General features: G+C 50.1%; 1 protein-coding gene across 17 annotated transcripts in view; it reads left to right on the plus strand.

The window, feature by feature from the left end:
- The first annotated feature begins 853 nt into the window (after positions 1-853).
- Positions 854-21,465, plus strand: part of LOC139228683 (receptor-type tyrosine-protein phosphatase S-like) — a 592,821-nt gene continuing 572,209 nt past the window's right edge. For all 17 annotated transcript variants that reach the window (XM_070859939.1, XM_070859924.1, XM_070859930.1 and 14 more), the window contains exon 1: positions 854-983. The gene's annotated coding sequence lies outside the window, so the exon portion shown is untranslated. The remainder of the gene's footprint in view (positions 984-21,465) is intronic.

A 21,465-nucleotide genomic window follows, 5' to 3' on the forward strand; every position in this document is an offset into this window, starting at 1 on the left:
AGCCAGCCAATCCACTATCCAGGCTAATATATTACCCCCAACTTTTAGCTTGTGCAGTAACCTTTTATGTGGACCTTATCGAACGCCTTCTGGAAATCCAAATACACTACATCCACTGGTTCCCCCTTATCCACTCTGCTCATTACAACCTCAAAGAACTCCAGAAAATTTGACAAACATGATTTCCCTTTCATAAAACCATGCTGACTCTGCTTGATTGAATTATGCTTTTCAAAATGTCCCGCTACTGCTTCCTTAATAATGGACTCCAGCATTTTCCCAATGACAGATGTTAGGCTAACTGGTCTATAGTTTCCTATTTTTTGTCTGCCTCCTTTTTTAAATAGGGGAGTTACATTTCTGTGATGGAAAATTCAATGTAATTTATATAGTGCCTTTCACATGCACATGACATCCCAAAGCACTTTGCAGGCAATGAAGAACTTTTTGAAGTGTAGTCACAGTTGTTGTGTAGAAAACGCAACAGCCAACTTGCACACAGCAAGCTCCCGCAAACAGCAACGACCAGATCATCTGCTTTTGTGAGATTGATTGAGGAATCCAAAGAAGTAAAATGATGATGATTGAGGAATACTGCACCGGTGTCTGCTGATTTTAACCCTATCACTCCCCTACAGAAGGCTCCTTTAAGAGAGAGAGGGCTACCGCTTTAAGAGGGAGGGAAACCCTCGTCACGTGTTGCGGTGCCATTTTCTCCCTACGACCGCCTCACGCCGCATGGCGCGTTGACGTCGGGAAGATGGGGGGGAACGCGAGTCGGGTGACGTCAAGACGCCGGAGTTCTGAATGACATCACCCCCTTGGTGCCTGGTAATGCTGAGAGTGGAGAGAGGCTGAGCAGTGAGAGCAGGGAGAGTCTGCAAGCAGCTCACACACACAATCACACTGGGATTACACTGCACTGCAAAAAAAGGGATTATTCACCAGGAAAATGTAAAGGAAAAGCAGGAACATTCCACCAGGTAGGTACCAGGCTTGATCCTCTCTTCCTTTCTCATTTCAGTGCATTTTGGTGGTGTGGGGATGTGTGAGGGAGGGGATTTAAATTCCTTTGTATTCCTGCTGTGATGGGTTTTTTTGCACTTGATTTCTTGCAAGAGGTTTTTTGTGTGTTGCAGCGAGTGGGAGAGGAGACTGCAATGCCCTATTCTGGAAATGTTCCATTTGTACCAAAGCAAAGAGCAAAGGGACTTTAGCAGGCTTACTTTTTTTTTGAATTTAGAAAAATTCTTGCACAGAGTGAATAGGATGTTTGGGGGAGAGATTTGTCCTACAGTACTCCAGAGGTGATATGCTGGGCAGATGTAAAGATCCCCGTGTGTGTGTGTGTGCATGGGGATGGGGAGAGAGAGCAGCAGCAGCTGGGCAGACTGTGAGTGAGGGATTTAAATGGGCATGAGTGCAGTGGCCTCTGCATCTGACTAGCAGGAGTGAAGGGAACGAGCTCTTGGGCTCGGAAGGTGAGCTCAGAACTGTGAATTGGATGGGGCACTTCAGGGATGGACTGGGAGGTTGCTGAAGGAGGAGAAATATACTATTTGTGTGTGGGGGGGGATATACTATTTGGGAGCAAATACAATGGGATGTGATCTTTGGGGGGAAATGGTCTTTCCAAAGCTCGCCCCTGAAGACTTTGTGGAGAGAATGAGAGACTAGTGCCCCTATCACCAGATGATTCCGGAGAGTCAACATTAACAAAAATGTGTACCTGCTCTACATTGGACTGATTTCAGGTTAAATATTTTGGGAACTATTGATCTGACTGCTATCGTTTACTTTGCAATGTCCCATTGCTTTCTCAATGATGCTTAAATATTTTAGATATTGGAGTGGATAGGGAGCCTTCAATCTGCAAGTTGTATTTTGTCTCACATTAGCTACTGATTGATTCTGCAGGATGAATGTTGCAAATGGATGGAGTTGTTTGTTTTTTAACACAGATAGTGGGGATGCAAGAGCAGGAAATGAGTGAGTGGAGAGGAGGGTAATTCTTATAGGACATGTCTGAGATCGGTGTATTTTTTTTAAAAGCGAGAGAAACCCGGTGGAAATAATGTGTCCCTTTCTGTTAAAACATTTGCTCGGTGAGAATTGCCTAGCGCTGGTGGTGACAGCTGATGCATTAACCAGATTGCATGTAACTCCGCCAAGCTTCATATTTAAGGAAGGGATTGATACAGATCAGATATACACATGGATCGCTGGCTCGATATACATTGCAAGTGATCGCTTCCTTTTACTTTTGACTGAAGGGGAATTGTCTTAGAGAGAGGCGACGGGGTGTCATTCGATCCTTTCTATTGCAACCGAGCTTCCTCCTGTGTTTTGTAGCATTTAGTTAGTGCAGGGGCAAAAATAGACTTCATTGACCTCTCGTATGGGCGATCGATGTCTTGGTTTGCCTTTATTGGGGAAAGATATGTAGAGAAGTAAACATCACTTAAATAGATGTGTTTGTTTTCATCGGATGTGCCAGTATTAATATGCCATAAAAAAAGGTTTATCAATAACAACGCTGCACTATTTTTTAAAGATATGATCGAAGATGAACGTCCCTTTCCCTGAAAGATGTTTTAATGCTAAAGTCTGTCTGCAAATTATTGGAGGAACTTGATTAACATTGATTTTCCCTCTCTCTCAAATCGTAGAGCTATGAAAATGAGTGAAGGTTTAGCATTCATTATTGTAATTGTGATTCTGCAGACTTCAATATTCTCATTTTTCCTCCCCCTCCCTCCCTCTCCCTCTCGCCCTCTCTCCTCTCGTGTGCCCCCGCCCCCCCCCCCCCCCCCGTCTCTGGGTGACACGAATCAGTTCAAACAGGCAGTGATTAACCCGTGATGTCCTGACTTTTTCTTGCCAACTTCTGGTTAACCTTCATGAATGGTGTTCAAGAAACTCAAGTGTATTCTGAGAAATGTGGAGACCCCCAGGTGTCTGCTCCCCCCCGACAGACAGACAACCACCAGGCAATTTATGCACGGAATCTCCCAGCAAAAAAATCATCTTTTGATGTAAGGAGCCTGTTAATATCTATTCCTGGAGATGTAACACTGGCTTTTGCAGTGTGGGGTGTAAACGGTGTTCCGTTATATCAGTGACAGTGACCAGCTTTGGTAAACAGTAATTTCTGATAACTGTAATTCATCTGATGGTGTGGCTCAGTGTCTTTTTCCTCGGGGACGAAGTTACTAATTATTTTAATTGATCGTTAGTGAAGTAGATTTTTCATTCCTGCCCTGTCCCTGTCTCTTTGCCGTTCGCTGTAGCGGAAGCGAACGGCGTTGGCCAGCAGCGTTCGCGAGTGAGATCTTCTGAATGGGCACTTGCTCTTTCTCCAGGTGTTTGCGTTGGGCAGATGTTGTCGTGGCCGAGCGGGCCGTGTTATCCTGCAAGGGAGGCTGATGGTGGGAAGGGAGTAGCTGGGACAGGTTGCCGGTCCAGAACAGCCGGCCACGATCGCTCTGTTGACACTGTCAGGGTGCTGGCTATCGGTGAACTGAGAGGGAAAGGGAGGCGCTTCGCTGCGCACTATCACCGACCCAATTGTTGTTGTAAATTGTTCTGGTTTACGGTCCAGCCACCATTCCTGCGCCGTTGCGAGCCCGCTCCCCCCTGTATGTTCCCAGACCCGGCGAGGTGCCCAGCATTGTGCCACGCCTGTCATCCGAAGTGGAGCCCTCGCTTGTTGCCGCGGGCACTGACTGGATCAGACGGGCAATGCTGGAGAACGGGCATGGCTCTGCCTGCGATTGTCACACGACTACAAAGCCGTGTGCTCTTCTATCAGTCTCTTTGTCGGATGAAACGTTAAACCGAGGCTCCGTCTGCTCTCTCAGGTGGATGTAAAAGATCCCGCGGCACTATTTGAAGAGATGGGGAAATCTTCGCAGTATCCTGGCCAATATTCATCCCTCAACGTCACGTCACTGAAACAGATTATCTGCTCATTATCACATCGCTGTTTGTGGGAGCTTGCTGTGCGCAATTTGCCGGCCGAGTTTCCCACATTACAACACTGACTACACTCCAAAAGTACTTCATTGGCTGTACAGCGCTTTGGGACGACCAGAGGACGTGAAAGGCGCTATATAAATACAAGTGATGTTCTTTTTATAAAGCCTGCTTTTCTATAAATCTACCACAAATAAATTGACACCAGTACATCTTGTCCAGCCCCCGGCTGACTCCAGCCCTGCCTGTGATCCCCGAACGCCCAGCTCCCGCTCCCGGTCCCACCACAGCTGGGAAGACTCATAAAACTCAACTTTGCGAATCCGTGTGTTTGCCTGGTGGGGGGTTAGCTGCATTTGGACTCGTGCGCCGGGAGCCAGTGGCGCCGGCTGGGGTCGGTGTAAAAGCAGCTTCCGCGGCCCGTGTTACCGGCAGGTGCCCAGGGTATCGGTGGGTACGCAGGGTATCGGTGGGTGTCTGTGCTATCGATAGGTGCCCAGGGTATCGGTGGGTGCCCAGGGTATCGGTGGGTGCCCAGGGTATCGGTGGGTGTCCAGGGTATCGGTGGGTGCCCTGGGTATCGGTGGGTGTCCGTGCTATCGTTGGGTGCCCAGGGTATCAGTGGGTGCTCGGGGTATCGGTGGGTGCCCAGGGTATCAGTGGGTGCCCGGGGTATCAGTGGGTGCCTGTACTATCGGTGGGTGTCCGTGCTATCGTTGGGTGCCCAGGGTATCAGTGGGTGCTCGGGGTATCGGTGGGTGCCCAGGGTATCAGTGGGTGCCCGGGGTATCAGGGGGTGCCTGTGCTATCGGTGGGTGCCCGTGCTATCGGTAGGTGCCCAGGGTATCGGTGGGTGTCTGAGTTGGCGATGGGTGCCCTCTGTCCATGGCTCACAGCATCACAATCCAGTCACACTATCAAATGTATTGTTTTGTCTTATAACATAGAACATAGAAACATAAAACATAGAACACACCTGTGCAGCGCCTTGGGACGTTTTACTACGTTAAAGGCGCTAAATAAATGCAATGAGGAGAAGAGATAATTGGAGAGAAAGAGCTGTGCGTGGGGAAGGGAGAAAGTGGGCGATTCTCACGCCTTGCGGCGGTCTAACTCTTTATGAGAGCGACAATGATTATAGATGTTCCTTTGGAAGAACGTCAAAAACAGAGTGTGGCGTGTGTGTAATTCTCCTGGGCATGGCCAGGCCTGCGGGGTATTCCTGTCACTCGTGGGGAAAGACCTGTAGCGGGAGGCAGGGAGCAGGGAGCTGGGCTTTGCCGGCAGGGTCGGTCCACGGGCTCTGGGCTGTAACCTCCAGCCGCGGCCCGGCGGCTGCTCCTCGGTCGGGTTGTGTTGGGTCGGTGAATGGAGAGGCGGTGCAGCAAGTCGGGGCCAGCGAATGGAGTTCCGCCTGCTTTAAGACAAACGACGTGGTCACCGCGGCTTGTATTTAATCCGCCCGCCTGCCGCCGAGCAGGGCAAAAGCTGCTGGAATGTGCCTCGCATCGAGGTCACACCGGGAGAGGCACCGGGGAACCTGCCGCACTTCAGCCCCGGGCTGTGCCAGCCCCAGCCTCCGCTCCCCCACACACACACACACACCCACACAGGGGCTTTGGGGTGGCGCACTCCCGGAGCTGCGCTGCTCGCTGTCACTGTCCCTGTTCCACCGTCCCCAGCCTCTCTCCCAACCCCTCAATGATCTCCCCCTCTCTCCCCACCCCCCAATGATCTCCCCCTCTCTCCCCACCCCCCAATGATCTCCCCCTCTCTCCCCCGTCCCCCAATGATCTCCCCCTCTCTCCCCCGCCTCCCAATGATCCCCAGCCTCTCTCCCCCGCCCCCCAATGATCTCCCCCTCTCTCCCCACCCCCAATGATCTCCCCCTCTCTCCCCATCCCCCAATGATCTCCCCCGCCCCCACAAGGCCACCTAGCCCCGCGCCTATCACCTGCCGGCATATCCCCAGGCGCTAGGCAGAGCGGCAAGGGGAGGCGGCGCGGGGGGAGGAGAATTGAGAGAGGAGAGGGTCTCTCAAAGCCAGAGAGCGATTGATCTGAGATATCCCGAGAACATGAAAGGTGCTTTAGGGCAAACCTGGAAAGGTTGGGTCGAGGAGATGGCTCGGTTGAGAGGGGGAGTTGCAGGGAGGTTGAGTGGGGGGAGTTGAGGTTGGGTCGGGGGTTTACAGAGAGGCTGGCGGGGAGTGCAGAAGGTGGTGCTGAGAGTGATGATAAACTCGGTGACAGAGCAGCCAGGAGCAATGGAGACACAGGAGAGCAGACTTGGAGCCCAGAAAAGAACAGGCGGGAAGTGTGGAGAATGTTGCCTCACTATTCCTTACTTGCTGAGTGAATGTGGGATCTTGCTAACCATAAATCACAACTTCAACATGCTGAGATTTTTTTTTAAGGGTGCAGTGCCCTTAACTGCCACCGGGTGTCTCTAGCAGCCTGTGGAAGTGCCGGACGGTAAATTGCATTTAGTGGCCTATGTGATGACACCCAGTGTGTCCGCTTGGCTCAGATGTTGCAGCTCTCCCCGCTTCTGAGTCACAAAGTTGCGGTTTCGAGCCGCACATAACCTGGCCTGACGTTTCAGTGCCGCAGTGAGGAGCGTGACATTGTCGGAGAGACATTAAAGCTGTTCAGATGGTTGTTAAAGATCATGGGGCATTATGTAAAGAGCAGAGAATTAATTCCTCCAGTGTCTCAGCCGACATTCCTCCGCCACAAAACAATGATTTGCTCACTCGTTGACTTGTTCCCGGTGGGATCCTGCTGTGCGCAAATTGGCTGCCACGTTTGACTACATAACAAGTGTGACTGTATTTCAAAAATAACCCAGCCCTCTGAGATATCCCGAGAACATGAAAGGTGCTTTGGTGCAAACCTCGAGGGGGCCTGTTCGGCTCTAGTCCTACCGGAGGCTGGAGTGTGAAAAGTTGGGTGCAACTGTATACTTAGTTGTAAAATTGCTGTTTTCCCCATTCCCCCCTCTTTATCTCCTGAAGACACTGACTCACGCCAGGGTATGGCCCCACAGGAATCAACTTGTGCGAGTATTTGTGAGCTATTCGACCGTGGAAGTCATCACAACCTAGTCCGGCCTTATCCCCACGCAACAAGCCCACTTTCCGGGCAGGGGAGGCCAATGGTTAGTGATGTCATTTCGTTTCCTCCTATTCCCTCGCTCGGACACTGAGGCCAATTGAAGGGATACCACACGCTGCTCATCGTCTACTGAGGTGATTGTGCCGACTCCTCACAAGGTGCCTTTGTGGTGTCCTTTCAGAAGATTTGGATTGGTCTGTGTGTTCTGTGAGACCCACAGCTAGTTAATCCTCCGTGACAGCAGGGTTTGCTTCCATAAACCACACGTTTGAATTAGCCAATCCCTGAGCCAGGTAGACTGTAGGAGGCGCTACCGTGGGCCTCAGTACCCCTTCCTGGGCTAACGTGGGGCGGGGGGGGGGCGGTGGTGGTATTGGGCAGAGTTCTCGCTCCTGATTACAATTCACTCATTCCAGCGGGAAGGTGCATGCATGCCTATGGTTGTCCAGAAAGGGCAGGATTAGTGTGATGCCCTGCGTGGTCGATTAGTCTGCTGGCACTCAATGTGCAGGCTCACAACTGAAAGAATAGGCATTTGGGCAGGGGCAGGCGGCGAGTGCCCGTGCAACTGTATCCCTGCATTTGCCGACACCTTCAGATGGTGACGGGGTGAAGACAGGTGGGCTTTCTCTGAACATTTACCCGGGGGAGGGGGGGAGGGGTTATATTGCAGCTCCGCACCTTCAAGAAGGCTGGCAGTTTTTTTTCCACTTTGGTTTAAAAGCTAATTTTGTAATCCTATAATTTTGAATCTTTCAATATCATTAGAGTGGCGTCTGTGGTAGTGGGATTGCAGGGTGCCTGACCCGTTGGATGCTCTGCGGCTACTGAGCCCGACCATCTGACTGAATGATGCAGAGGGAACGCTGTACACTGACGGCCATCGAGCATCGGCTGAGTTACACAGGCCCGATCACTAGAACAAAGAGCCCCCCTGTTCCCTCAGCCATCCTCTCCCCAGTCCCCCAGCAGAATGAGCCTCAGTTCCCATCCTCTAATGTCACCCTCTACAGGGGCATGGGGTTGAGGAGGGCCTGTGGAATTCATCTCAATCCGCTCCTTCTTAGGCACTCCCCCGGAGGTGAGGATGACTTGCTTCCACACTATATTGAGTGCTAAGGTGACTGATCTACACAGGTCGCTGTCACAGGTGGGGCAGACGGGTGGTTGAAGGGAGGGGTTGGTGGGGTGTTTGATTTTGTAGTACCCTCCTTCCACTGTTTGTGCTTGGCTTCCGCGTGTTCTCGGCGAAATATTCCTTTTACCCCGCCCGTCATGATTTACACCTATATGGGAGTAAAACAGCAGATTCATATTATTTCCTTTGTCTGATAACCCCAGGTTGGAGGTGAGGAGGGCCCACAATGGCCTCCGTGCTCTGGGTTAGGGATATGGGAATCGCTCAGGATTCTGATAGTTTGGGGATATGGGAATCCCCCAGGATTCTGATAGTTTGGGGATATGGGAATCGCTCAGGATTCTGATAGCTGCCTGGTGACCAATGCTGGAATAGAAAAGGCAACGTGTTGCAAACACTCGGCAAATCCGGCAGCATTGCCGGAGAAAATAGAGGAGTTAACATTCCAGGTATGGACCCCTCGGCAAAACTGGAAGAAATTACAGATGAAAAAAGGAAAAACTTGCGTTTATATAGCGCCTTTCACGACCTCGGCGTGTTTTACAGCCAATGAAATACTTTTGAAGTGTAGTCGCTGTTGTAATGTGGGAAACGCGGCAGTCAGCAAGGTTCTACGAACAGCAATGAGATAATGACCAGATCGTTTGATTTTAGGTATTGGTGGAGAGATAAATATTAGCTAGGATACGGGGGGGGGGGGGGGGGATCTCCCCTACTCTTCTTAGAAATAGTGCCATGGGACCTGAGAGAGCGTACGAAGCCTCACATTTTAAGGTCTTATTTGAAAGCCAGCACCTCCAGCAGTGCAGTACTCCCTCAGTACTGCCCTGATGCGTCAGCCTAGATTTCCTGCTCAAGTCCCGAGAATGGGACTTGAACCCACAACCTTCTGACTCAAGAGACGCAGATGACTCTAAGCCACGGGCTGACACCCATTCCAACTCGTTACGGCGCAAAATCCTTTTCTCTCGCATGCTTTCAACTGGAAGAGCTTTGAGTGGAGAGAGCATCACTCGGAAGAGGTGACGCAAGGTCGCCCTATAACCGAGTGTGTGTTACAGATATCACACTAGGATGCGATTAACGAGCTGCCGGGAGCCATTACGGCTTCAGTTTGGTCCAGTGATTTATGTTGACGTATAATATCATGGGCATTACAGTACATGTGTAGTACTTCTTCCTTATAACAAAGCTTTTAACCTATGTATACCATCGAAGTTGAGCAGCTGAAGTGGGCGTTGTGTATCCAACATGGAATCCTCTCCAGTAGGGAAACTACAGGTCTTTGTAAATCAGAGGCATTTTTTTTTCCACAGTTAATTTTCCATGGGGATTGTTGGCGAGTCTGTTCTGATGCCGTCAGGTTTTACCGTTAAGATGCTGGCTTTTGGTCAGGCCACTGGCAGTCCCTTAATAGGAAGAAAAGACTTGCGTTTATATAGCACCTTTCACATCCTCAGGATGTCCCAAAGCACTTTACAGCCAAGGAAGTGCCTTTTGGAGTGTAATCACTGTTGTAATATAGGAAACGCAGCAGCACGCCGATTTGCACACAGCAAGCTCCCACTAACAGCAACGTGATTATGACCGGTTAATCTGTTTTTTAGCGATTTTGGTTGAGGGATAAATATTGGCCAGGACACCGAGGATAACTCCCCTGATCTTCTTTGAAATAGTGGCCATGGGATCTTTTATGTCCACCTGAGAGAGCAGACAGGGCCTCGGTTTAATGTCTCATCCGAAACACAGCACCTTCGACAGTGCAGCACCCCCTCAGCACTGCACTGGAATGTCAGGCTACATGTTGTGCTCAATTCTCTGGAGTGCGACTTGCACCCACGGCCTACTGACTCCGAGGCGAGAGTGCTGCCGGCTGAGTGGTGCGATGGGAATAGCCATGTGACTTCACCACTTGGGCTCACCCTCTGCGTGGATCTCGGCGGAAAGGTGGGACGGAGGGGGCTGCCTTTTGTGTGGTCCCAGTGAGGTAACCCTGGAATTACAGGAGCTATCCCTGCTGGACGGAGTGCTGTCAGTCAACACATAACTTATTACTGTTTCCTTCGATTCCAGAGCGCTCAGGCATGCTGCCGAGCTCTCCAATTTAAACCAAAACACCTCACCACTCCTCAATAGTTTGTCACTGGGAATCAGCTGGGTGACCGAGAACAGGCTCCGAGCAAGAGATTTAAAGGCCTGCAGATTGGGGGAGGAAGGAAAGACTGAGGGAGGCGAGACTGGTGTCAGTGTGGAGTCAGCCCCTGAGTTGATGTCAACTGGCCTCAGTGATTGGGGCGGTGCTATGTAACAAAGGTCAGACTGGGGCCCACTTCAGGACTGACTCGACCCACCCTCCCTGCTGCAACGGAAGAACATAAGAAATAGGAGCAGGAGTAAGCCATACGGCCCCTTGAGCCTGCTCCGCCATTTAATACGATCATGGCTGATCCAATCATGGACTCAGATCCACTTCTCTGCCCATTCCCCATAACCCCTTATCCCCTTATCGTTTAAGAAACTGTCTATTTCTGTCTTAAATTTATTCAATGTCCCAGCTTCCACAGCTCTCTGAGGCAGTGACTTCCACAGATTTACAACCCGCTGAGAGAAGAAATTCCTCCTCATCTCAGTTTTAAATGGGCGGCCCCTTATTCTAAGATTATGCTCCCTAGTTCTAGTCTCCCCTATCCAATAAAGGTGATGGCAGCCATTCTCGTTCTTTCGGTTTAATGACCGCTTGACACGGTGCCGTGAGTCCTTGCTGGGGATAGTGCCTTGAATTCTTCTCCATTCTCTTGGCCTAACTAAATGTGTTTTCACGTGGGGTACCCATACTGAGCTGCCATTTGCAGCTCTTGTCCAGCCATTCTGTCACTTGGTAGACCTGGTATGTCAGTGGGTAGCACTCTTGCCTATGGGTCAGGAAGGTTGTGGATTCATTCTTCTGACATGCTGCAGGTTGTGAGCACAAAATCCAGGCTGACACTCCAGTGCTGCACTGTCGGAGCTGCCGTCTTTTGGATGAGACGTTAAACCGAGGCCCTGTCTTCCCTCTTGGGTGGATGTAAAAGATCCCATGGCACTGTTTTGAAGAAGAGCATGGGAGTTCTTCCCGGTGTCTTGGCCAATATTTATCCCTCAACGAACATCGCCAAGACATAATATATATAAGGAGATAGATAGGTTTCTAGACACAAAAGGCATCAAGGGGTATGGGGAAAAAGCGGGAATATGGTGTTGAGATAGAGGATCAGCCATGATCATATTGAATGGTGGTGGAAGCTTGAAGGGCCGAATGGCCTACTACTGCTCCTATTTTCTACGTTTCTATGACATTATTTGGCCATTGCTGTTTATGGGAGCTTGCTGTGCGCAATTTGGCTGCCGCGTTTCTTACATTACCACAGGGACTACACTCCAAAAGTACTTCATCGCCCGTGGGAAGTCCTGAGGTGATGAAAGGTGCTATGTAAGTCTTTCTTCCGTTCTACTTACTTAAGAGGCTTTTATATTTGTGGTCCTGGGGAGAGCAGTCTGGCCAATGCGTGCATTGTGCTGGGCACCATGTATTTTACCCAGAGCTGCTGCTGTTGGAAGCCTGGGACCAGCGATTCTCAGGAGGGAATGAGGGCTCAGTACATCTTGCACTTAAAAAGAGGCCTAATGATAGAGCAGAAGGCCCACACAGATCAAAACTGGGGTTGCAGTTGCCCGGGAAGAATTAAGGTGGTGTCGTGTGTGATTACAACCGAGGCCAACAAAACCAAACGTTTACTGTCAGCTGCACTCTTGTATAATGCAAAATGCTGAGGCACCGTGACATTGAAGGGAATGATGTAATCAAGGACACAGCTTTTCCCCTCCACTTCCTTTCCGCCAGTGAGATGGTACTGTACTGTACTGTAACGAGGAGTTGATATTTTAACCTGTCATGCTAATCGGGGTTGGAGGGCAAGGTGTCACAATGACACAGGTGGCCTCAATAATCCAGCACACGGCACTGGGGCCGAACGCAGCGAGAGACATACTCTCAGTAATGAAATGGGCTGCAGTGAGTCATGCCTTGCACGGAATGACTTCACCGGTGGGGCCTTCACCTCCCCGCTGAGTGGAGAATCTTTCCATTGCCAGAGTTAGCGTGCAGGCTCCTCGCTCACCCCAGGGTCCCCTCGCTCACCCTGGGGATCAGCGCAGAGGAAAGAGAAACACAAACAGAAACCGTCAGAGTCTCTCTCTCTCTCTCTGTCTCTCCCTTCCACAAACAAAACCGAGTCCTTGGCACGCTGTAGAGGATTGCCCCTCGGACAGTCGTGCCTCCGGTGGTGCCAGTGTGTGTTTGCGGGTGCCAAGTTGCCTGACTTGATGCCAAGTAAAACCATCAATTGTTGCAGCACAGGAACTGCCCACTTGGCCCATTGTATTGGTGTATTTCCCCAATGTCAAGTATTCCCACTTGCTCCCCACTCCCTTTCAAATCCCTCATTTTCAAAGAACTATCTAATTTTTTACAACTCCATGGAATGAGGTTGCATCACACAGTTCTGGCTAGCCCCTGGGTGAAGAAACTTTCTCTAACCTCCCCTCTAATTCTTTCATTTATCTCATCTTCCCTTTTACCCTTTTCAACTGTGCTTAAAGAGCAGTTTGCTCGTGTGTGTACGGTCTGTAGAAGGAGCGAGCTTGATGAGGCCACTGGCCTCTCGAATTTCCCCATTTCTTGTCCTTTATTTCTGAAGGTATCCTGTAACCATAAGGAACAAAATGTTGGCCACGGCTTTTAGTTTTTTGGTCAGCAGTTTGCGCTCAAAAGGATGAGAAGTGTCCACGGTGGGACAACATCCCGTCTCAAAGCATTCTGGAATGAATCATTTCAGGGAAAGCGACCAATGCTCTGGAGTTTGCCCGCGGTTTCCAAACATAAAGCAACATATCCACATGTCCAAGCTTTCACTTGCACAGCAGTTTACTGTGGGCCAGGCCTCCGTCAATACCGCCATTAGGCCCACCATTCTTTTCCAGGGTGGGACCAGGACCAGGATATGGCCTTTCAAAAATTGTATTTAGGGAAATGATTTCAACTATTGCATGGCCTCATCGTTCAACTGCTACAGGAGTACATTTCTTCCAGTTCTCTCTGCTATTGCCTGCCTTTGTGTCCCTCTGTTGTGAGTGTATTTATGTGTGCATCGTCTCTCGTTTTCTCACTATGTGTGTGTGTCCGGCACTATCTGCCCCTTCTCTCTCTCTCATCTCTTTTATTGTCTCTCTCTCTCTGTCCCTCCCTCAGTGTATGTGTCCCTCTCTCTCTTTTCCTCTTTGTATGTGTGTCCCTCTCTCTCCCCCTCCCTCCCTCTCTGTATGTGTTTCTCTTCCTCCCTCTCTGTGTCTCTCTCCCTCTCTATCTCTCTGTGCCTCTCTGTCTCTCTCCCACACACATTCTCTTTCTCTATCTCGCTGCCTCTCACACGTTCTCTCTTTTGCTCCCGCTCCCTCTGTGTGTGTCTCTGGCACTATATAACCCCTCTTTCTCGTCTCTTTTATTGTCTCTTTCTCCGCTTCCCTCCCTCTCTGTATGTGTCTCTCTTCCTCTCTATCTCTCAATCTGTGCCTCTCTGTCTCTCTTTCTCTCCCACAAACATTCTCTCTCTCTATCTCTCTCTGTCTCCCACATGTTCTCTCTTTCTCTCCCGCTCCCTCTGTGTGTGTCTCTCTTCCTCTCTCTCTCTGTCCCTCTCCCTCTCTATCTCTCACTCTGTGCCTCTCTGTGTCTCTCTCTCTCTCTCCTCCACACATTCTCTCTCTCTATCTCTCTGTCTCTCACACGCTCTCCCTTTCTCTCCCGTTACCTCTGTGTGTGTCTCTTTCCCTCTCTCTCTCCCTCTCTATCTCTCAATCCCTGCCTCTCTGTCTCTCTCTCTCTCTGTCCCACACACATTCTCTCTATCTCTCTGCCACTCACACATTCTCTCTTTCTCTCCCGCTCCCTCTGTGCGTGTCTCTCTTTAACTCTCTGTCTCTCTCACACATGCTCTCTGTACCTTACGTGATTGCTTTGTGGAAACAGCCGCTTTTTCCCACTCACTCTAATCCTTAGACACCAATTAAAGTAGGAAAAGCTGTATTGATTAGTGACCCCTGAACTCTCAGCATCCCCGAGTGCAGCCAGACTGGGCCGGTCCCAGCACTGCAGTGTGCAGTAGGTGAGAATAGGATAGAGCTAGAACTACAGCCAGAGCTAACCTTCGTCAGCCAACCTCATTAAGTTTCCCCATCTGCTGGATCCAGGGATTTCTTTGTCTTCATAGCACCAGAATCTATAATGTTCTCGCGTCGGTCGAATAGTAAGTGAAGAGACCGCGCCTCAGTGGAATAGTGGTCTTCATTAGACAGCATCCAACCTGATGCCCTAGTGCAGGAGGGGGTCCAATCTGTGACTCACATGCCCCCTCCGCCTCACCCCCCAACCCTGAACACCAGCAATCCAGCCCTTGAAACCCAGGCAACTGGGTCCAATGTTGCACTTGTATTTCTTACTGCTTTGACCCACGTGAGTTATGTGGGCGACAGACTTGCAATTAGACAGCACCTTCCATGACCTGACTATGTTCCAAAGCGCTTTACAACCAAATAAAAAGTACATGGCGGGGACGCGGCAGCCAATTTGCCCACAGCAGCGTCCCACAACAGCAACCTGATAATGACCAGATGATCTGCTTTTTAGTAAAAATAAAATTAAAAAGAGATTCATTTTTTATCATTCTCCAGAGCACGCTTCCTGTCATTGTTTTCACCCGCCCCAGCTTCACACGCCCCCTGCTACAGGCCCCGGTATTCTCCTTGATGTATGCCTTTGTTTTCCTTGTGTCTGGGCATTAAGGTCAGAGGTGAAAATCCTGCAAAATGGAACCATTTTTCTACTTTACGCCCAGTGACAGCTTTGCCAGATTAGGTACTGTAAAAAGCAGATAAAATCCTAGACTTCCCCCACCCACTGCTACCCTGTCCCTGTCCAACGATGTTACCATGACAACACTGGATCTCTGAGCACCAGTATATTTTGATCAATATACCCACCACTGTGCAACCGTCTGACCTTGGGCGTGCAACATTCCCGACATCCCTGTTTTCCTTTATTGTCCAAACTCTATGGCCTGCAAAATAAATCTATCCTCAGGTATAGCATGAGCAAATCGCTTACATGCAAAGGGATCAAATGCGTGGGAATAATTTGTCGGGAGTTTAAGGGAGACTGTGAACTCTTGTACTACATTCTAAAATGAGCAACTTGTGTAGGCTTCTTCAGCAGCACCTTCCAAACCTGCAACCACAAGGACAAGAGCAGCAGGCGCATGGGAACACCACCACCTCCACGTTCCTCTCCAAGTTACACACCATCCTGACTTGGAAATATATTGCCGTTCCTTCATCATCCCTGGGTCAAAATTCTGGCACTCCCTCCCTAACAGCACTGTGGGAGTACCTTCACCACACGGACTGCAGTGGTTCAAGAAGGCGGCTCACCACCACCTTCTCAAGGGTAACTAGGGATGGGCAATAAATGCCGGCCTTGGCATCGCTGCCAACATCCCGAGAAATGAATGACGCCTGGCATAGGTGATTAAATCCAGTGCCTCGGCCCAAATCCCACAAAGGCACCCAGGGGTTCTCTCACTTACCAGGCGTCCGGTGGTCGTGAAAGGCGCTATATAAATGCAAGTCTTCTTTCTTACCATATCAGCCATCCTTACGACTGCTGTGAGTGGGAATGCTGCAATATTTTTGTGCCGTGTTCCCACACTCTGAAGCAGAACTCCTTGCACATTGGACCCTTGCAGCTAACAGAGAGAAGTGACTCTCGCCCCATCAGTCTCGACTGATGAATTCTAGCAGAGAGCGAGAGGCCAGCCTCCCTTCTTTCAAAGTAATTGAATGTCAGTGGGTTTTTTTCTGGGATGTTCATGGCAACAGAAGAATGCCCTTCAGGGTAACTTTTTTGGAGTAATATTGTCACGTGTTTTAGAGAAACTTGGGCCCTCTTAACGTGCACCCTGGGACTCCCAGTGAGTGTTTTTACAGAATGCTAGTGCATGCACATAGTGTACTCACAATGCTGCTGCCCTCAGCCCCGAGGTGCAGGGTGTTTTAGCATCCTATTATAGCAAGGTTTGGCAACTCTGAAAAAAGCAGTTAAAAAAAAACTTACTTCTGCTTAATTAGTGTCTGTGAGTAACTTTTATTTTGCTTTATGTAGCCTATAGTGATGAGTGTGGCGGAAGCGAGTTCCATTGTGTCAGTTAGTAGCTTTGCTCGTTCAGATTCGTTCAGAAGACCCAAGCCAGCTAAAATTACTTTTTTCTGTGTGGGCGTGTGGCAAAGAAAAATAAAATTAGAAAATGCGTTTGCCTAAGGTGTGCTGGGCCAGTGCCAGTCTGCACCAGGCCTGTCGGCACCTCATTGACTCCCTTGTTACACCAAGCTGGGCCAGTGTCGCCAGCAATGGTTCTATAAGATGAGGGTAAACAGGACCACCAGAGACGGGTTCGGTATGGACTGGCACCTGGCCAGCTCGTATAAAACTGATCCAGTGTGTTTGTACCGAGACCTGCCTGAGCCATATGCACTCTGATTGTAACAGCTAAACTGGGTCTGCAGTCTCTAGTAATCTCTCTCATCCTGCCGCGCTCCCTTATGTGCTCTCGTCCTCACTCTCACTTTCACTATCTCTCGCACACACGCAGACACACACACTCATTCTCTATTTCTCCCCTTCATACTTTCTCTCGCTTTCCCTTGTGCACAGTCGTGCTCTCACTCGTTTTCAAAGTCGTTCGCTCTCTCCTTTCTTTCTCTGTCTCTGTCTCTCTCTCGCAGGGCCATGACAAAGCCCTCTGAGGGGGCATACATATGCAGTGAGGAGTAGGGTGGCCTGTTGCTAAAGCTCGTACATTTTACATTTTCAACTCCTTCCATAGCCTCGTCCCTTCCCTATCTCTGTAATCTCCTCCAGTCCCACAACCCCTCCCCCCCGAGATGTCTGTGCTCCTCTAATTCTGCCCTCTTGAGCATCCCTGATTATAATCCCTCAACCATTGGTGGCCGTGCCTTCTGTTGCCTGGGCCCCAAGCTCTGGAATTCCCTGCCTAAACCTCTCTGCCTCGCTACCTCTCTTTCCTCCTTCAAGAGGAATGTCATCACCGTATCTCCAACCCACACTCCCCTCGACCTCGGCTTTCCCCTGGGAGTACGGGATTACGGAGTCAGCCGTGGCTAAGTGGGCAGCTCTCCCACCTCTGCGTCCAAAGGTTGTGGGCTGAAGCCCCATTCCAGAGACTTGAGCACATAATCTAGGCTGACACTCCAGTGCAGTACCAGGGCGGTGCTGCACTGTCGGAGGTGCTGTGTTTTGGGTGAGACGTTACACCGAGGCCCCGTCTGCCCTCTCGGGTGTAGGGAAGAGATACCATGGCACGCTTCGAAGAAGAGCAGGGGAGTTCTCCCCGGTGTTCCGGCCAATAATTTGCCCCTCATTAAAAGCAGATGATCTGGTCACTATCACATTGCTGTTTGTGGGAGCTTGCTGTGCGCAATTGGCTGATGCGTTTCCTACATTACAACAGTGACTGTACTTCAAAAAAGTACTTCATTGGCTGTAAACTGCTTTATGATGTCGTGAAAGATGCTGTATAAAGTAAATGCAAGTTTTTCTTTAATATATTTAAGAGATGGTTAGATGGGCACTTAAAGTGTCGTAACCTGCAGGGTTACGGACCTAGAGCTGGTAATTGGGATTAGACTGGATCATCGTCATTGTAGGCAGTCCTTCGGAATCGAGGAAGACTTGCTTCCACTCTAAAAATGAGTTCTTTAGGTGGCTGAACAGTCCAATACGAGAGCCACAGTCCCTGTCACAGGTGGGGCAGATAGTCGTGGAGGGAAAGGGTGGGTGGGACTGGTTTGCCGCACACTCTTTCCGCTGCCTGCGCTTGATTTCTGCATGCTCTCAGCGATGAGACTCGAGGTGCTCAGCGCCCTCCCAGATGCACTTCCTCCACTTAGGGCGGTCTTTGGCCAGGGATTCCCAGGTGTCAGTGGGCTGTTGCACTTTATCAGGGAGGCTTTGAGGGTGTCCTTGTCCTCTTGTTGGCTGGCGCAGATATAATGGTAAGTACTGCAGGGAATCGAATGCGGACAGGGTGATTTCTATGTTTCTGTATATATCGCATTAATGTGTATCAATGCAGATTTTCAGCATTCAAATTTGAATCTATCTCTCCTTGATAAGCACAAAAACTCAGCACACCGATCGAGGGAGAAAGGGACTGAAAGTCACACACAGATCTCTGTTAACCTGACGCCAGAAGAAACAATCGATTAATCACTCTGTCGCCGTGGCAGCTGGTGACAACACGCTCCAGTGCCCCCCACACGGACTGCCACTGATTCCCTTTCTCCGCTACAGTGGACTTTTGACTTCTATCGCAATAAAACCTACACCAGTGCAGCCGTTATCCTTTAAGTCTTCATTAACTCACTCCAATTAACATATTTAATGAATAAAAATCGCCGCCGCTGTCAGCCCGGGTAGAGTCAGCGGGGCACAGCCCTGTCACTCCACAGATTGTACCCAGCTCTGCTGCATCGAGCAGGATTTGAGTTTTATTTCCATCCAGGTCTCCCCCCCAGCCCCCGAATCTCCGGATGGTGCTGGCTTTTGCTGGGGCACAGTGCCACAGGGCGCACTATTCAAATTTGGGCCGAGACAATAGTCTCGATTTTAACTGAGGGGTGCCCATTTGGGACAGGCTGAGGCTGTGGGTGAGAGAGTAACTCCCCATGGACAACTCGGCATGTATCCCGGGTCATTCTAACTTCCGGGACTCATTTAAATAATGCAGTACAATCGATCCCCCCTCCCCCGCCAACTTGTGAACACGGCAACACTGACACCCGGGTGGGGGCAGGAAATTGGGTCGGGAGACTCAGGCCACTGGGGAAACCAACCGAATGGTCCTCGGCATCAGGCTAGCACTGGGCACCGGCTCAGGCAGCTGATGCCAGTGTCGGGAGGGAGAGGCAAGCCCGGGGCTGGTGAGACCCAAGGACTCCTGTAGGGGCTTGGGGGCCACATGGGGGCCCGTTTCCCACATTACAACAGTGACTGCACTCCAAAAGTACTTCATTGGCTGTAAAGTGCTTTGAGATGTCTGGTGGCTGTGAAAGGCGCTATATAAATGCAAGTCTTTCAAGTTTTTTTTTTTGTTGCTCCTCCTGGCGCATAAAGATGTCACTGCAGTTATTTTTAAAAACTTACCGTAGCCTGTCCTGGTCAGTCTGCGCCACCCCCCCCCCCCTCCGCCCCATCCCCATCGTGGTGTTGCTCTCAGGGATTGGTCTCGTGCGGGCCTCCCGAGTCCAGAGGTTAATCGGGCCATGACTTTTAATTTACATTAGGCAGTGGGAGCCTTGGCCTACCTCACAGTGGGTGAAGATACGATGTGAGCGGGTGGGACCAGTGCTGCCTCGGCCCGGGTTAGTGGGCTACACGTGCACCATGGTGAGCGGTTACGTTACCGCTTTCACCTCCTCGCTGAGTGGTTCTGGTGATCTGACCCCCTGCCACATTAAAGGCAAGAGGTGGGAGAATGCATCTAGTATGTAGCATGAACGCTCAGCCGGAGGCACTGGCCCCGATGATTATTTATTTTACCTGGGTTACCCGTAGCAGTGTCAATCTTCAACTCCTGGAGACTTTGGGGCAATCCTGGAGGGTTAGCGGCCCTAGTCTGGTCCCCTGACCATTCTCTCCCAGTTTAATTGAACTGGTCGGTCAGGGAGATCTGAGCAATTTGGGGGAATAACAGAGCGGGAATCACCTTGTGTAACTTTAATACCTGCAGGACCAGGACCTACATCGGGGCCTATTTGTTGTGTACGCGTAAATAACTGACAAGCTGAGCCAGGAAAATGTAACTTAACTTAACTGTGCTTTTATACAACCCAAAATGGCATCCCAAACCATGCCCGCCCTGTGAGCTGTAACAAATAAATAGAGTATGAACACAACACTATTGAGTAATGAGCTGTTGCACTGACCGATTTAGATGAACAATCAAGAGATTGGATCTCACTGAAGTGGAAAGGAAGAGCGATTAATCTGTTCTGTAACTGCGTGATGCAGGAAGTCGGCAAAACGATTGTATTAAATAATTGAAGAGTCCTCGGGACGGGGTTTATAAACACAGTCACATGTTTAAATCTGGAATGGCTCTGCTTCTGGAAGCTTCCCAAGTAGCCAGGTGCTATCTTCGGAGGATCAATGATTACAGCCCATCAAAGCTGGAGCAGCTCGGCTTCCAGTCTCATTACATCAGCGCACTCCAACAGAGCCTTTCGACTGCTGGAAGCTTGACATCAGTGACTGCCCCCTGGTGAAGGGCCAGTCGAGCAGGGCAGAGGTTAGCTCATCAATCAACCCTTCCTCCATTTCACAGGGCAGTTGGAATCCGCCATGGTTGTGTTCTCACATTACAGCACCAAAGGCATCAGGAGAGTTGCTGTTTGCTTTATAGCTGAGGGAATTCCCTCCCCTCCCCCCTATTATAGTGCGGAATCTCTTCAAGTTGAATTGACTCTGTGTTGAGCAGAGCTTCCTGGTGACCTGGGATCTGCTCATTTTACCCAGCATTAAAATTCTCATCCTTGTCTTCAAAATCCCTCCATGGCCTCGCCCCTCCCTATCTCTGCAACCTCCTCCAGCCCGACAACGCACCGAGATTTCTGCGCTCCTCCAATTCTGGCCTCTTGCGCACCCTCGATTTTTATCGCTCCACCATTGGCGGCCGTGACTTCACTTGCCTATGCCCTAAGCTCTGGAATTCCCTCCCGAAACATCTCCACCACTCTCACCTCCTTTAAGTCTTCTTAAAACCTACGTCTGTGACCAAGCTTTTGGTGACCTGTCCTAATAGCTTCTTATGTGGCTGGGTGTCAAATTGTGTTTGGTAACGCTCCTGTGAAGCGCCTGGGGACGTCTTACTACATTAAAGGCGCTATATAAATGTTGTTGTTGCAGCAGTTGATCTCACCGCACCCACAAAATTGTGGGCAAGTCGACACTTCTGTTTCTGATTGTACACTCTGTCCGAGGGCTGGGAAAGGGTCACGTGGGCCAACAATGTGTCAAGCACCTCAGTGGTGTGGGCATGGGGTAAAGTTCACCTACAGTACTATTGTATA

Source organism: Pristiophorus japonicus, chromosome 18 (assembly GCF_044704955.1).
Source record: "Pristiophorus japonicus isolate sPriJap1 chromosome 18, sPriJap1.hap1, whole genome shotgun sequence".
Lineage (NCBI taxonomy): Eukaryota > Metazoa > Chordata > Chondrichthyes > Pristiophoridae > Pristiophorus > Pristiophorus japonicus.